Genomic DNA, 15,064 nt, shown 5'->3' with positions numbered 1-15,064 from the left:
CAGTAACTAAACCAGTGTTTTGGTGCCATTTATTTATTTGTTCTGCAAAGTCATTTTTCATACAGCTGTCCTGAATCATGACTAATCTCCTTTGTCATTTATCAAGGACTAGATTCTTAATCCAAGCATCTGACACTTAACACATTTGCATCTGGAGATATTTGGAGTCCACATCCAATATAAAATGCTTTGGAATTTGTTATTGTGCCTAATTGTTTTAAATGTGCCTTCATGCTTATGAGTCAGAGGTAATTATGTAGAATTCTTCAGTCATTAAATGTTCAAATCTACAGAGAGGAGAAAACATTGGCTTTTATTGCCTACATCTGTAAAAGTGGCTTAGAAGGCCTCATGGTTTTTATCATGACACAATCACTGGCATGTTTTAGACTCTCACTGGCCCTTCTTTGGGAAAGACATGCTATCGAGACTTTGGTTATGAGTCAGCCCAGCTATGAAAACTGAAAAGATTTTTTATTTTTTTTTTGCCAGTTAAGAAGAGTGATAGTTATCAAATTAGTTTTGCCTAAGGACAATAATTTTCTACTTGTAAAGCAAAATTAATTGTTTAACTATTGGGTGGTCTGTTCTTTGTGTATGAAGGCCAACTATGTGTTTCAATATTTAAACAATTGTTCTTATTCCCAGACAGTTACATAAGAGTCAAACTGAGGGGCAGGTTTGAAATTGAAACTAAAGCATTTTGTTTCTGCTTAGAAGTGTTGCATACTTCATTTCTCTAACGTACCCTTTCCTGACCTGATGTCTCCCAGATATTATTGGACTGCAACCAGTGCTATTTTTCTAGAAAAAGAGGTGCCAGAACTCACCATGAATGCCTCTCTCATTCTCTTAGAATGGCAATGGTACCCACCTGAGAGGTGCTGGAACCAAGTTCTCCCTGGATAAAAAAAACCCTGACTGCAAGTGCCATCAGCCTCAAACTACCATGGCCAAGGGTCAGGGATGATGGGAGTTGTAGTCCAACAACATCTAAAGGGCACCATGTTGGGGAATTCTGAGAATTGCATCTCTGTGCGGCAAATGGGGTTTCCTAACAACTCTTAGCACTCTTAAGAAATTACAGTTTCCAAGTTTCTTGAGGGGAAGCCATCCCTGTTTAAAGCAATATGATACTGCTTTAAATGTATAGTGCAAATGGGGCCTTTGTATGCCTGTTTTGCCCCTGCAAGTCTGTTTTTGCAAATAATGAAAATAATGTGGCTGGCCCAGTAATTCGAGCACCATCACTCTGGAGAAAAACCCTCCCAAATGGTCATTTGTAAGTTCATGAACTTACATTCAACAAAGCTAAACTGCTGATCCAACACTAAGTGTCAATCTTTTGCTTTTCATGAAAATCAGTGTTCCACATCCTGTGCACAGATTAGAAATACCCAGATGCACATTTTCTCTCTAGTTTTATTTAATTACACTGCAGGTAAGGGAATCTAATTTCCTATGAAGCTTTATTGCCATGTTTTCCAGCTCGATAGCATTGCAGGTGGTTAATTGGTATGTGAACTTGGCTATGGGAGAAAAATAATAGGAGATCACCAAGTGAAGATGAGAGCCAAGACTTAGATTATGTTGTGGAACACAGAAAGGAAAAAGAAGCTTTACTGTAGATCAGAGATGGAGAAACTGAGGCCCTCCAGATGTTGAACTACAGCTCCCACCATCACTGCCCATTGGTAATGCTGGCTGCGACTGATGGGAGTCCAAAACATCTGGAAGGCCACAAGTTCTCCCTGTTAATCATTCCTTCACCCCATATTTTTTAATGTATTTCCTTGTCACTTTCCAAATTGCCCCCCCCACTAAAAAAAAAGTGGATTTATTGTGCCAGAACAACATTTGTGCAGATCTAAAGTTCTGGTGTGCACCTGAATCCCTCCCACAAAATAGTGACAGTCTGGAGCAGGCATAGGCAAACTCGGCCCTCCAGATGTTTTGGGACTACAACTCCCATCATCCCTGACCACTGGTCCTGTTAGCTAGGAATGATGGGAGTTGTAGTCCCAAAACATTTGGAGGGCCGAGTTTGCCTATGCCTGGACTGGAGGCACCCCTTGTAATATAAAAAGTTAAAGGGTTTTAGCAGGAAGCTACAGGAAATGCACTGGTAGGAAATGAAGCATTTTTGTCTGCTCTGAAACTTTTGCAGCGGCAGAAAGTATTGAAAGCGGGATCGTGCATAACTGTCCCAATACCATCATGAGCACAAATCATAAGGAACGCACAAGGAAAAGGATGAGCCTTTATCCTTTGCATCCACATGCTCACCAATAGGATGCAGGGACCATTATCTCTACCAGCCGTAACCATCTGTGAAATTCTAATTCATCCTAATCCAGTTGGATTACAGTTTTGGTCAAACAACTCGAACCGAAACCGAGGGCTCATTCACACTTCCACATGTGATTTCTTCCATTTGTCCCATGACTTCTAGGCACGAGCCTGAGAGGTTTTTCTTTTGTCCTGCCTCTTTCCCCAGGAAAACCCACTGTTTACCGATGAATTTATCTGCAGAAAACCTGACTGATCTTTGTTCCGATTCAGCAATAAACAGCGGGATTTCCCAGGGAAAGGGGTGGGGCAAAAGAAAAACCTCTCAGACCTATGCCAAGAAACCATGGAACAAACAGAAGCATCTATGAGCCCGGAGTTAATATTGACGTCTTTGGTGTTTAGGTTAGAAGCAGAGTGGCAGAACTTAGGGTGGCACACCATTTTTGTTATTTAACAGGTTGGACAATAATTAACGCGCGACACTGAAATTTCAGGTATAAATCCTTCAAAGAACTGTTGAAAGACACAAGAAACAAAACATAAAAAGGTGGTATTAGTTGGATGAAGTGCTACGGTAGATTACATTTTCATCACAGGTGTATGGAAAATGTAGGTGGTTTTCTCAAACTACAAGAGCATCATCGTGTGCGGAATAGGTGAAAGACCCCTACACATTATATGGGATTTTTGCTTTCCTGTGATGCTTCTCATTCATGGAACCAGAATATCTAGAGAAGGGTCTCATATGTACTTCATGGAGAAAAAACACTCCCTGGGTTATATGGGCCCTTCAAAACAGCAGCTTGAATTGTAGCCACAACCTAACAGGCATCTATTGCTATTTATATCTATATACTGTATTTATTTATTATCTTTACACTCCACTTTTACTGGCAATTTAATGGCTTATGGTGTGAAATTGCAGCCTGCCATGGCATGGTGAGATGGGACACGGGTGGCACTGTGGGTTAAACCACAGAGCCTAGGACTTTCCAATCAGAAGGTCGGCGGTTTGAATCCCCGTGACGGGGTGAGCTCCCATTGCTCGGTCCCTGCTCCTGCCAACCTAGCAGTTCGAAAGCACGTCAAAGTGCAAGTAGATAAATAGGTACCACTCCAGCGGGAAGGTAAACGGCGTTTCCGTGTGCTGCTCTGGGTCGCCAGAAGCAGCTTAGTCATGCTGGCCACATGACCCGGAAGCTGTACGCTGGCTCCCTCGGCCAGTAAAGTGAGATAAGCACCGCAACCCCAGAGTTGGTCACGACTGGACCTAATGGCCAGGGGTCCTTTTACCTTTACCTATGACATGGTGAGAGACAGCTTGTATTTGCACTGAATTTGCACATCAACACAGCTGGAAAGAAAGAGGGGAGTTAAGCTGGATGCCTTATCTTACTACACACCCGAACCATAAATTTTGGGAAGGGACACATAGGATTAGATTATCAATGGCCAGTTCCAAATTAGGGGCACCTTACCCTTTAACTACCAAACTATACTGCAAAGGAAATATATATTAGATAGTTTTCCTAGATGTGGAGGCTATGCTTTTCAAATTCGTCATAAGAGTATCAGGCATTTTTTTGATGGCTACAGGGAAGTATGTCGTAAACGTTCCATAATGAGTCCTTGTAGATATGAATGTTTGTGCATACCTTTATTATGGGAGCAAGTCTGCACCTGTACCATTAACTTATTTTTCCTTAAGAAAGATTGTGAAACTAAACCCTTTCACCTTAAAACAAGTTGCTGTGTTGTGATAACTTCAGCGGCACAGAACTGTATCCATGGATTTAATGTGCAGAGAAAGAAATACCTTTACAACTAAGGAAATCTGTTTAAAATTATGCTGTCTGCATTTCTGAGAAGCAGAAATGAAGACTTTATTTTAAATAGATTTCCCTCCCTAACTGCTATCACTATAATAACTTCAAAATGTTGCTTATATGAAGATACCACAATATTTGCATTAACAGATGGACTAATAAGATAGACAAGACAGTTATTTGAGTAAAATCTCAAGCAAATTAATTGTCCCTATTATTTGATAGTATCACCATCTAGACTGAAATGAATGTATTCCATAACTATTTTTATAACATTACCAGTCATCAGATGAATTTATTTCTTCCTCAGTGACATATTAAATCTGTATAGTTGAAAATATCAGTACTCTGCATCTGCAGTATAATTAATACAAATAAACTGAAACAGAGAACCTCTTAATTAAAATTCTTAGCCCATTATTATTATTATTATTATTATTATTATTATTCCCCACCCATCTGACTGGTTTGCCCCAGCCACTCTGGGCGGTACAACATATATAAAAACATAATAAAACATTAAACATTTTAAAACTTTCCTATACAGGACTGCCGTCAGAGGTCTTCTATAGGTTGTATAGTTGCTTATCTCCTTAACATGGGAGGGCATTCCAAAGGGCGCCACTACCAAGCAGGCCCTCTGCCTGGTTCCCTGTAACTTCACTTCTCACAGTGAGGGAACTGCCAGAAGGTCCTCAGCTCTAGACCTCAGTGTCCGGGCAGAACGATGCAGGTGGAGACACTCTTTCAGGTATACTGGGCCAAACCCATTTAAGGGCTTTCAAGGTCAGCACCAACACTTTGAATTGTGCTCAGAAACGTACTGGGAGCCAATGTAGGTCTTTCAGGACAAGTGTTAAATACACAAAAGCATTTAATTTAGAAAATTAAAATTTGTTATCTTATTCCACATGTGCTCTCTTGACTTGCACCACTACAGGTTCAACATAATAGCCATTCCACATTTGTTTAGCACCTGCACTTAGGAACTCCCTGCCTATTAAGATCAATCAGGCTCCTTCACTGCACTGTTTTTAGTGCCTACTAGAAACAGTCTTGTTTAGACAAACCTACCCAGATGCTTAGAAAGTTGAGGTACCGTATTTTTCGCTCTATAAGACGCACTACAAGATGCACCTAGTTTTTGGAGGAGGAAAACAAGAAAAAAAATATTCTGAATCTCAGAAGCCAGAACAGCAAGAGGGATCGCTGCGCAGTGAAAGCAGCAACCCCTCTTGCTGTTTTGGCTTCTGGGATAGCTGTGCAGCCTGCATTCGCTCCATAAGATACACACACATTTCCCCTTACTTTTTAGGAGGGAAAAAGTGAGTCTTATAGAGCAAAAAATACGGTAATTTCAATCTGCATTAGTATTTTAAGTTTTGTATGTTTTAATGTAGGGTGATGATTTTCTCTCTCTCAAATTTTTTTTTATAAAAAAACACTTTGCAGCCTTTTATAATCGAGTGGTGTATAAAGAAATATGTCTCATTTGTTCATATATGCAGTTCTCCTTTCATTCATGAACCGCACATTTGGGGGAGTTTAATTAGAAATGCTTTTAAATATAAGCTTAGATATAAATCTAAACATGATATGATAGACTCCTTAAACAAAAGAAATTGTACGTATGCATTATATTTAATTTTGCTTAACAGTCTTTTTAGATTGAAAGTTCTAGCAAGATTTGGTGTTCTAGAAATAGTAGCTTTATTGTTTTTCCACACCAAATTTCCATTCTCTCCCCCGCCCCCCTAAATTTCAAATTGTCCAGACACAGATCTGCAGTGATAATCTGTCATCTGGAAACCAGAGGGATGACAGTCTAAGCAGAAAAGCAATGGGTGGGGAAAGGGTTAAACACATAAAATTTTCCTCTTCCTTGATAGACACATGCTGTTTCCTTCTTCTAAACTGCCTCCTCCTCAAAACTGCTTTTTAATAAACTGAGCAGGATTTTAAATATATATATATATATATTTGCATGTTATGTCTAGCTTAGCTCTCTAAATCTTCTCTCTCATCAGAATTACAGCACCTCCGGCAATTAGTGTTCCTCCTTATGACATAAGGTGTGACATTAATCCTACTCATTCTAATCCACTACATCATCAGAACCATTTCCTGCTGCACATTTAACTGAAAGTCTTCTATTCAGTTACACTGACCAAGCCCAACCCTGCTTAGCTGTAAGAAACAATAGCCTGAGGTGGTGTGGTTGCAGTGTAAATACTGCACATCTGTCCTCCCATCTGAGCTTTATTAGTTTCTGTGGTTTCTTCAAAGTTTGCTCCTTTTTTGAAATCATTTGCAAAGCATAGTTTTTGCATACTATTTTTATACATGCATTTGAATACCATTTAATAACCCTTTTCAAACTCTTATTTCTATTACACATGGGAGGGGGAGTAAATGTTGCTAGGGCCAATTAAAGTAATAATGGCTAAATGATACAAGGTAAGCGAAGCATGTACATAATTTATCATGTTCCAGCTGCTAATCATTTGGCAACTGTTATCGTCTATATGTACAGCTTGAGATATTAACCAGTAGAAGAACTTAATTCACCTATTTATTTTTTCTTCAGGTGTTTTTGGAGCAAGGATTTGTAATCATTAATGCCTGGCACTTAGCTACTCTTGAAGATCTTGCATATTGATTAAACAAGCTAATTTAGGTCTGGTACTTGTATACCGGTAATTATTGATCACCTCTTGCTGCTAGTGTGAGTTTTAAAATGTTACTGACACTACACTTGAAGTAGTACCAGTGCTGCAATATCCTGGCCATGTACAGTAAGTAGTCTCAAGCACATGGAAGATATAAACTCCAGTTCTAGAAATGGGGAATGGCATGTCATTCACAGAAAAATGTTAACTCAGGTAAGATTTAAAAGTGTTACACAAAGGGAGCACATTGGTGGTTTTTTGTCATTTTCCTTTGCTCAGCAGCATAGGAAAGAGAGTGAGGTGGGTGCAGTCCGCCCCGGGTGTCATCATTGAGGGGGGTGACAAAATGGAAAAAATATGTGTTTTTAAAATAAATTTTTTAAAAATTGGGCTCATGACTTTTTTTTTTTAATAACTCCTGCACCCACCACACACCCCTTCCTACACCACTGGTAGCTAGGTGAGGCGGAGGGCACTGGGCGCCACACCGTGGGGCCTGCAGCGTACCTGAGCCACGCATCTCTCCTGAGGGGGAGGCGGTGGGCGGACCACCTGCAAGCTCCACGCTGCTTTTTCAAACAGTGTGGGGCTTGCATCAGCCCACCACCAAAGCCACTCTACAGCTGTGGGGAAGGCTGCAGAGAGGCTCCACGCAGCGCACCCTGCCTTGGCTAGCCCCGCCCCCATGGGCAGTTTGCCCCACCCCCATGGGAGGCTCACTCCACCCACGGCTGCAGGACGCACGTGCCGCACCGGGCACCCAAGTGGCTAGCTATGGCCTTGCCTTTGCTCTGAACAGGGGTAGCTAACATTGTGCCCTCCAGATGTTATTGAATTCCAACTCCCATAATCCCTGACCATTGTCTATTTTGGCTGTCACTCATGGGAGTTGGAATGTCATGTTCCCAGGGATGTCATTAAGGGCTAGAGTTGTTGGAAACCAGGGGTGTGTGGGGAGAGTGCTCTTGTGCTCGGGTCCTGCCTTTGAGTTTCCTATAGGCCTCTGATTGGCCATTGTGAGAACAGGATCCTGGACTAGATGGGCTGTTGGTCAGATCCAGCAGGGTCTTCTAATGCTCAGGTCGCAGTTACAGGAGATAGAACTTTCACCAAAATATTCTCCAATGGAGCAGGGTTGGAGATGTAGCCCAGTCCCAATCAACAAAGTCAAGCCAAGAGAGTCGAGGTATCAATGTGGCACCAGTCCTTTAAACCATGCAGGGTAGCTTAAACTAGAGGCTACCCTGAGGAATGTTAAACCATTTCTACCTCCGGCCAATTTGGATGGCAGGGGAAAAAATTATTCCCAGCCCTTTCAAACGTCTACCAGCATATGCCTGGGGTATCATTGTTATTATTTAATTTATTTAATAATTATAATTAAATTTATATACCACCCTACTTTGAACGACCACAGGGCATAAAAAAACAAAGTGAAAACACAATATACATAACATAGCCCCCCCCCCCAGCAAAACACAAATACCCAGTGGCGTAGCGTGGGTTGTCAGCACCCGGGGCAAGGCAAGTAATTTGCGCCTCCCCCCCCCGCTGCACTGTCCCTCCCCCAGATAGTCCCTCGCTCTCTCTCCGCACCGCACCGCACGCCTGGCACCCTCCCCTCCACAGTGGGCGGCAACCCGGCGGCTCAGATTGGATTCGCACAGCCAGCACTGCAGTGAGAGAGAGTGAGTGAGCCAGGTAGGGGCAGAGAGCTGCGAGTGCGAGCGCCCCCCCCAGATGTTGCACCCGGTGCGGCCGGCCCCCCCTGCACCCCCCACGCTATGCCACTGCAAATACCCCTAAACATATTTTAAAAGCCTAGTTGAAGAGGAATGCCTGGTGCCGAAAGGTAACATTAGAGAGAGGGAGGATAGCATGAAGTAACAGCTCACTTAACTAAAATGGCTGCTCTGGTTTTTTGTTTTTGTTTCCTTCATCTTTCCTCTCATGGCCATTTTCGTTTTTCTGTTTTTGTCCCCTCCAGCTCTTCACTCATGGGTACCAAGTGTTTCTTTGCTTTTGCCTCCCATCTCTCCCTTCATGGGTGCTCCATCTCCCTCCCCATCTTTCCCTTCATGGTTACTCTGGTTTGTTGGTTTGTTTTTGAAGGGGTGGACCCCTCCCAATCTTTACAGCTTCTCTGTTTTTTGCTCCCCCTTCCTCCTTATCTTTGTTCATTCCTCTTCCTTTCTTGGTGTCTGCTGGTGTCCAGTTAGAACACAGTAGGAGGGCCTGAGCAGAAAACATGCCCGCATGTTCACAGTCAGTCCAGCACAGTGGGGAATGGAGAGCCTGGCACATGCCTTAGTATAATTTTCTGAGCACCACAGTGCCCCCAAACACTGCATTGGGGATGCCAACTCTCAGGTAGCCTGCTACCCTCACTAAGATGGAGTGTGCTGGTCCCGGGGGTAAGGTACCTTGGGTGTAGCAAAGTCCACACGAAGAGGGGCAAGGTCCGAGGCAGAGTGCCGGGCGGTGAACAGGAATGCTGGAACAGGAGGCTGTGCAGGGAACAGGAACACCGGATGGTCGGGAACAGGAGGCCGAGCAGGGAACAGGAGTACCGGATAGTCAGGAACAGGAGGCCGAGCAGGGATCAGGAACGCAGGAAGGTCCGAAGCCAACAACGACGTTGCTCCCGCAACCTGGGGCCGGGCTGACTGGGCTTTTATCCTCTTCTAAGGCCAGGGGCGGTCCCGGCCCCCAGGAGCCCCGCCTCCTCTGGCCTTAAGGCGAGCACTCCTCCTGGGGGCAACCAGTTCCCTTCGCCTCTCTGCTCTAAACCTCTGCAGATCAGGAGAGGCCGAAGGGTTACTGGGCCCTGGAGGAGGCTCACCTGTGGCCACTGAGTCGTCAAGCCTCTCTGGGGCCAGAAGGGCTTCACCTGGGGCCAGCTCCTGATTCACTGCCACAGGTGCAGGCTCTTCAGCATCTAGGCCTGGCCCCAGTTCAGCCGGCCCTGGAGGCGGGGACTCCTGTGCAGGCCGGGATTCCTCTGTTTCATCCTCCGAATCGGAATCCCAGGCCATCACACCATCCCCCCTCCCAGGCCCCCCCCTCAACCGAGGGTCCGGACCCGGCTTGCCGGGGTACGTCGCATGGAACTCCCGGAGGCAGGCAGGTGCGTGGACGTTGGCCGCTGGTTCCCAGGAACGGTCCTCCGGTCCGTACCCCTTCCAGTCAATGAGATACTGCAGCTTTCCCCTGCGGTATCGGGAGTCCAGGATGCGTTCCACCTCGTACTCAGGCTCTCCCCGAACCAACACTGGCTGCGGTCGGGGACGGTTCGGGTGGAACTCGTCGGGTGGGGCCACCGGACTCAAAAGGGACCTGTGGAAGACCGGGTGAACCTTCAGGGTTGCAGGTAACCGGAGACGAAATGCCACAGGAGAGACTTGGTCTACGATAGGGAACGGGCCGGTGAAGCGGGCGTCCAACTTCCGCGAAGGTCGAGAGGGGTGGAGGTGGCGAGTGGAGAGCCAAACCAGGTCACCGACGCGAAGTTCCGGCCCCACCTGGCGGTGGCGGTCGGCCTGGGCCTTGTACGCTTCCTTGGCCTGGTGCAGTTGCTCCACCAAAAGCTGTTGCTGGGACTGGAGCTCTTGAAGCCACTCCGTCACCGCCGGGACTGCGGATGTCGGCAGCACCTCTGGAAACAGCCGTGGATGATAACCATAACTGGCCTGGAACGGGGTCTGCTGGGTGGACGCATTCACCGCGTTATTGTAGGCGAACTCCGCCAATGCCAGGTGGTCGACCCAGTCATCCTGCTGGTAGCTGCAGTAACACCGGAGGTACTGCTCCAGCACCGCGTTCGCCCGTTCCGTCTGGCCATCGGTCTGTGGGTGGTAGGCTGACGAGAGGCAGACCTCCGTCCCGAGGGTCTGGTGTAGTGCTTGCCAGAACCGGGATGTGAACTGAACGCCCCGGTCGGACACCACGCGCTCAGGTAGGCCATGCAGGCGGAAGACATGCTGAAGGTACAGCTGAGCAGTTTCCTTGGCTGTGGGTACAGATGGACAGGGAGCGCAGTGCACCATCTTGGTGAAATGGTCGGAGAAAACCAGAAGGCAGGTACAGCCACGAGACGAGGGTAAGTCCACTACAAAGTCCAACGAAACCGTGTGCCAAGGGTGCGGTGGAACTGGCAATGGCTGAAGTAGGCCGGGGGGTCGCCCGGTAGGTCCCTTGGCGCGCCGGCAGACATCACAACCAGCAACGTAGCGAGCCACGTCAGCCTTCAGGCGGGGCCACCAAAACTCTCGACTGACCAGATGGGTGGTCCGATACCGTCCAAAGTGCCCCGCTGCTGGGGCATCATGGGCCATCCGGAGAACCTCCAGCCGTAGTGGCCCTGGCGGGATGTACAGACGACCGTGGTGCAGCAGCAGGCCCTGATGCAGGACCAGCCCCGGATACTGTGGGCTGGACCCTTCAGCCAGCTCCCGGAGTCGTTCCTGGGCCCAAGCGTCGACCCGCTGCTGTTCCCGCACCCGAACCTGCAGTGGCTGCGCCTCCTGGGTGGCCAGGAATGCAGCTGGAGGTAGGATCGTGGTGGGTTCTGCTTGCTGTACCGTGTCTGCGTTGTCGTCAGGTTTCCGGGACAGGGCATCCGCCTTCTGATTCTGAGAGCTAGGGATGTAGCGGATCCGGAACTGGAACCGGGAAAAGAACAACGCCCACCGGATCTGTCTTTGGTTCAGCTTGCGGGTGGTCTGGAGGTACTCCAGGTTCCGGTGGTCGGTTCTCACCTCCACCGGATGTCGTGCCCCCTCAAGATGGTGGCGCCAGACCTCAAAGGCTACCTTGATGGCCAGTAGTTCCCGCTCCCACACAGTATAGTTACGCTCCGCTGGTAGGAGCTGGCGGGAATAGAAGGCACAGGGTAAGAGTGGCGCTTCAGGACCAATCTGTTGAGACAAGACGGCACCGAGAGCCGTACTGGAAGCGTCGGTCTCCACCACAAAGGGTCGAGAGGGGTCAGGATGTTGTAAGATTGGTGCCCTCTGGAAACAGGCCTTCAACCCCTGAAACGCCTCCTCTGCCTCCTTGTCCCAGGAAAACGGCGTCTTTGGGCGCAGTAGCCGGGTCAACGGGGTGGTGCGATGAGCATAATCAGCGATGAAGGACCGGTAGTAATTGGCGAACCCCAGGAAACGCTGTAGGTCCTTGCGGTTCCGGGGTGCCGCCCATTCTTGAACCGCTGTCACCTTCCCCGGGTCCATTTGCACCCCATCTGGAGAGAGCCGGTGACCAAGGAAGTCCACAGTCCGCTGATGGAACTCGCACTTGCTGAGCTTTGCGTACAAACGGTGCTCACGCAAGCGCTGCAGCACGGTCCGGACATGTCCCTCATGGCGAGCCGGGTCACGGGAGTAAATCAGTATGTCATCCAAATACACCACCACGTACTTGTCTAACAGGTCCTGAAACACGTGGTTGATGTAGCGTTGAAACACAGCAGGCGCGTTGCACAAACCGAAAGGCATAACCAAATATTCGAACTGCCCGTACCGGGTCCCAAACGCTGTCTTCCACTCATCCCCGGCTCGGATCCGAATCAAGTTGTAGGCCCCCCGGAGGTCCAGCTTGGTGAACACCTGTGCCCCTTGCACCCGCTCCAGCAGCTCCGAGATAAGGGGCAAGGGGTACCGGTCTGGGACGGTAATTTTGTTCAGGGCTCGGTAATCATGGCAAGGGCGGAGTTCCCCACATTTCTTCTTAACAAAAAGCACCGGCGCCGCGGTGGGCGAGGTGGAAGGCCTAATGAACCCACGCTCCAGGTTCTTGCGCAAGAAGTCCTGCAAAGCCTCGCGCTCTGGCTCTGTTAGGGAATATAAGCGACTCACTGGTAAAGGCGCTCCGGGTTGGAGGTCTATGCCGCAGTCAAAAGGCCGATGCGGCGGCAGCTGGTCTGCCCCCCGTTCCTCGAACACGTCCTGGTAGTCCTGGTACACGGCTGGGAGCGTGGGTGCTGCCTCCTCTGAGGGCGCGGCCGCCAGCGTTCCGGATTGAGCATGGGAACATGGGTCTGGGAAGTGCACGGTCCGTTTGACCCAGTCAATCTGAACGTTGTGGGCTTCCAGCCAGTCCATCCCGAGCACCAGGGGGAAGCGGGGCATAGAGGCAATGTCCAAAGTTCGCAACTCCCGGTGCTGCTGGAGACACAGGACCAGAGGCTGGGTCTCCTGAGTAACGGCACCTGAACGCAGAAGTCGTCCGTCAATCGCTTCCACCTGGACCGGTACTGGCTTGTTCCGAAGTGGCACCTGATGATGGGCGGCAAAAGCAGCGTCCATATAGGAGCGGGTTGCCCCTGAATCTACCAAAGCATGGGTGAGGATCCAGGGCCCACCTGGAGGGTATAAACGTACCGAAACCATAAGATGTTGCAAGTCCATTGGTGCGGGCCCATTCTGTACGGTTTGGGACCCCCGGTAGCTAGGGCCATCAGCTACTGGGGTTGGCGGTTTCCCTGCGGCTGGCGTTTCTCAGGGCAGGACCGAGCGAAGTGTCCACTTCCGCCACAGTAAAGACAGAGATTTCCATCCCGACGCCGCGCCTTCTCTGCGGGGGAAAGGCGTGGCCGCACTGCCCCGAGCTGCATAGGCTCCTCCGTTAAATCAGTTGTGACCGTGGGGCTGCCGGAAAAAGCTGGTGCCGTGAACTGGAAGTGTCGGCGACCCCGGGCCTGACGACGATCCTCCAACCGGTCGCCTATTTGTAGACTCCGTTGAATGAGAGTGTCCAGCGTGGTGGGGCGTTCCATTGTGGCCAACTGGTCCAGTACCTCGTCCGAAAGCCCTTCGAGATACTGGTCCCGCAGTGCCGAGTCATTCCAGGTCAAGTCCTGTGCCAACAGCCGGAACTCCGTGGTATATGTGGCCACCGCGGACTTGCCCTGTTTCAAATGCCGAATCGCCCGGTTGGCTTGACTCTCTTTCTGGGGGTTGCCGAACGCGGCCTCCAAACGATTGCAAAACCCCGTATAGTCTGCCAGCAAGGGGGAGTCTTGCCTGAGTAGCGGCAACGCCCACTTGGCCGCCTGGTCCTTTAACAAGCTAATCAAAAAGTGCACCTTGGTACGGTCGTCAGGAAAGTTCCGGGCTCGCCCCTGAATATACAGTTTGGCCTGGGCCAGGAACATGGGAAAGCTGGCCGGGGCTCCATCAAATTTCTCAGGCAAAGCCACTGGGTACTTGCCCGGAGCCGGGGCGTCGGCCCCAGGAGCCGGTAGGGCTTCCAAGCGTTGCTGAAGTGCCTCAACCGCGTCACTGAGCTGCTGCACGGTGTGAGACAAGGCCTGGTTCTCCTGGGCCAAAGCCACCAGTGCAGCCGCCTGTTCAGCCATGGCCTCTGGCTCTTCCCGAACGCACCCCGACGAAGGGGGAGTGCGGGAGGGGGCGGGAGCAAACTGTGCTGGTCCCGGGGGTAAGGTACCTTGGGTGTAGCAAAGTCCACACGAAGAGGGGCAAGGTCCGAGGCAGAGTGCCGGGCGGTGAACAGGAATGCTGGAACAGGAGGCTGTGCAGGGAACAGGAACACCGGATGGTCGGGAACAGGAGGCCGAGCAGGGAACAGGAGTACCGGATAGTCAGGAACAGGAGGCCGAGCAGGGATCAGGAACGCAGGAAGGTCCGAAGCCAACAACGACGTTGCTCCCGCAACCTGGGGCCGGGCTGACTGGGCTTTTATCCTCTTCTAAGGCCAGGGGCGGTCCCGGCCCCCAGGAGCCCCGCCTCCTCTGGCCTTAAGGCGAGCACTCCTCCTGGGGGCAACCAGTTCCCTTCGCCTCTCTGCTCTAAACCTCTGCAGATCAGGAGAGGCCGAAGGGTTACTGGGCCCTGGAGGAGGCTCACCTGTGGCCACTGAGTCGTCAAGCCTCTCTGGGGCCAGAAGGGCTTCACCTGGGGCCAGCTCCTGATTCACTGCCACAGGTGCAGGCTCTTCAGCATCTAGGCCTGGCCCCAGTTCAGCCGGCCCTGGAGGCGGGGACTCCTGTGCAGGCCGGGATTCCTCTGTTTCATCCTCCGAATCGGAATCCCAGGCCATCACATGGAGGTACCATCTTGTCCTTTACCCCAGGCAGCAAAATGTCTTGGGCCAGCTTTGGTATGCTAGGAAAGATTTTGCCCATGCAAGCCAAACGTCTGGTTTCTTCAGGGAATACATCTGGATACTATTTAACAATCAACTACAGTGCATTACTGTAGTTGCTCTGTGAATTAATAGTCTGAAAAGGCCTTATGTAAGAAGGTTCTAGGAATCACT

This window comes from Podarcis tiliguerta (assembly GCF_965153285.1).
Source record: "Podarcis tiliguerta genome assembly, chromosome: 7".
In the NCBI taxonomy this organism is placed as follows: Eukaryota; Metazoa; Chordata; class Lepidosauria; order Squamata; family Lacertidae; genus Podarcis; species Podarcis tiliguerta.
The sequence above is the reverse complement of the archived record's forward strand: the minus strand, read 5'-3'. Positions refer to the sequence as shown.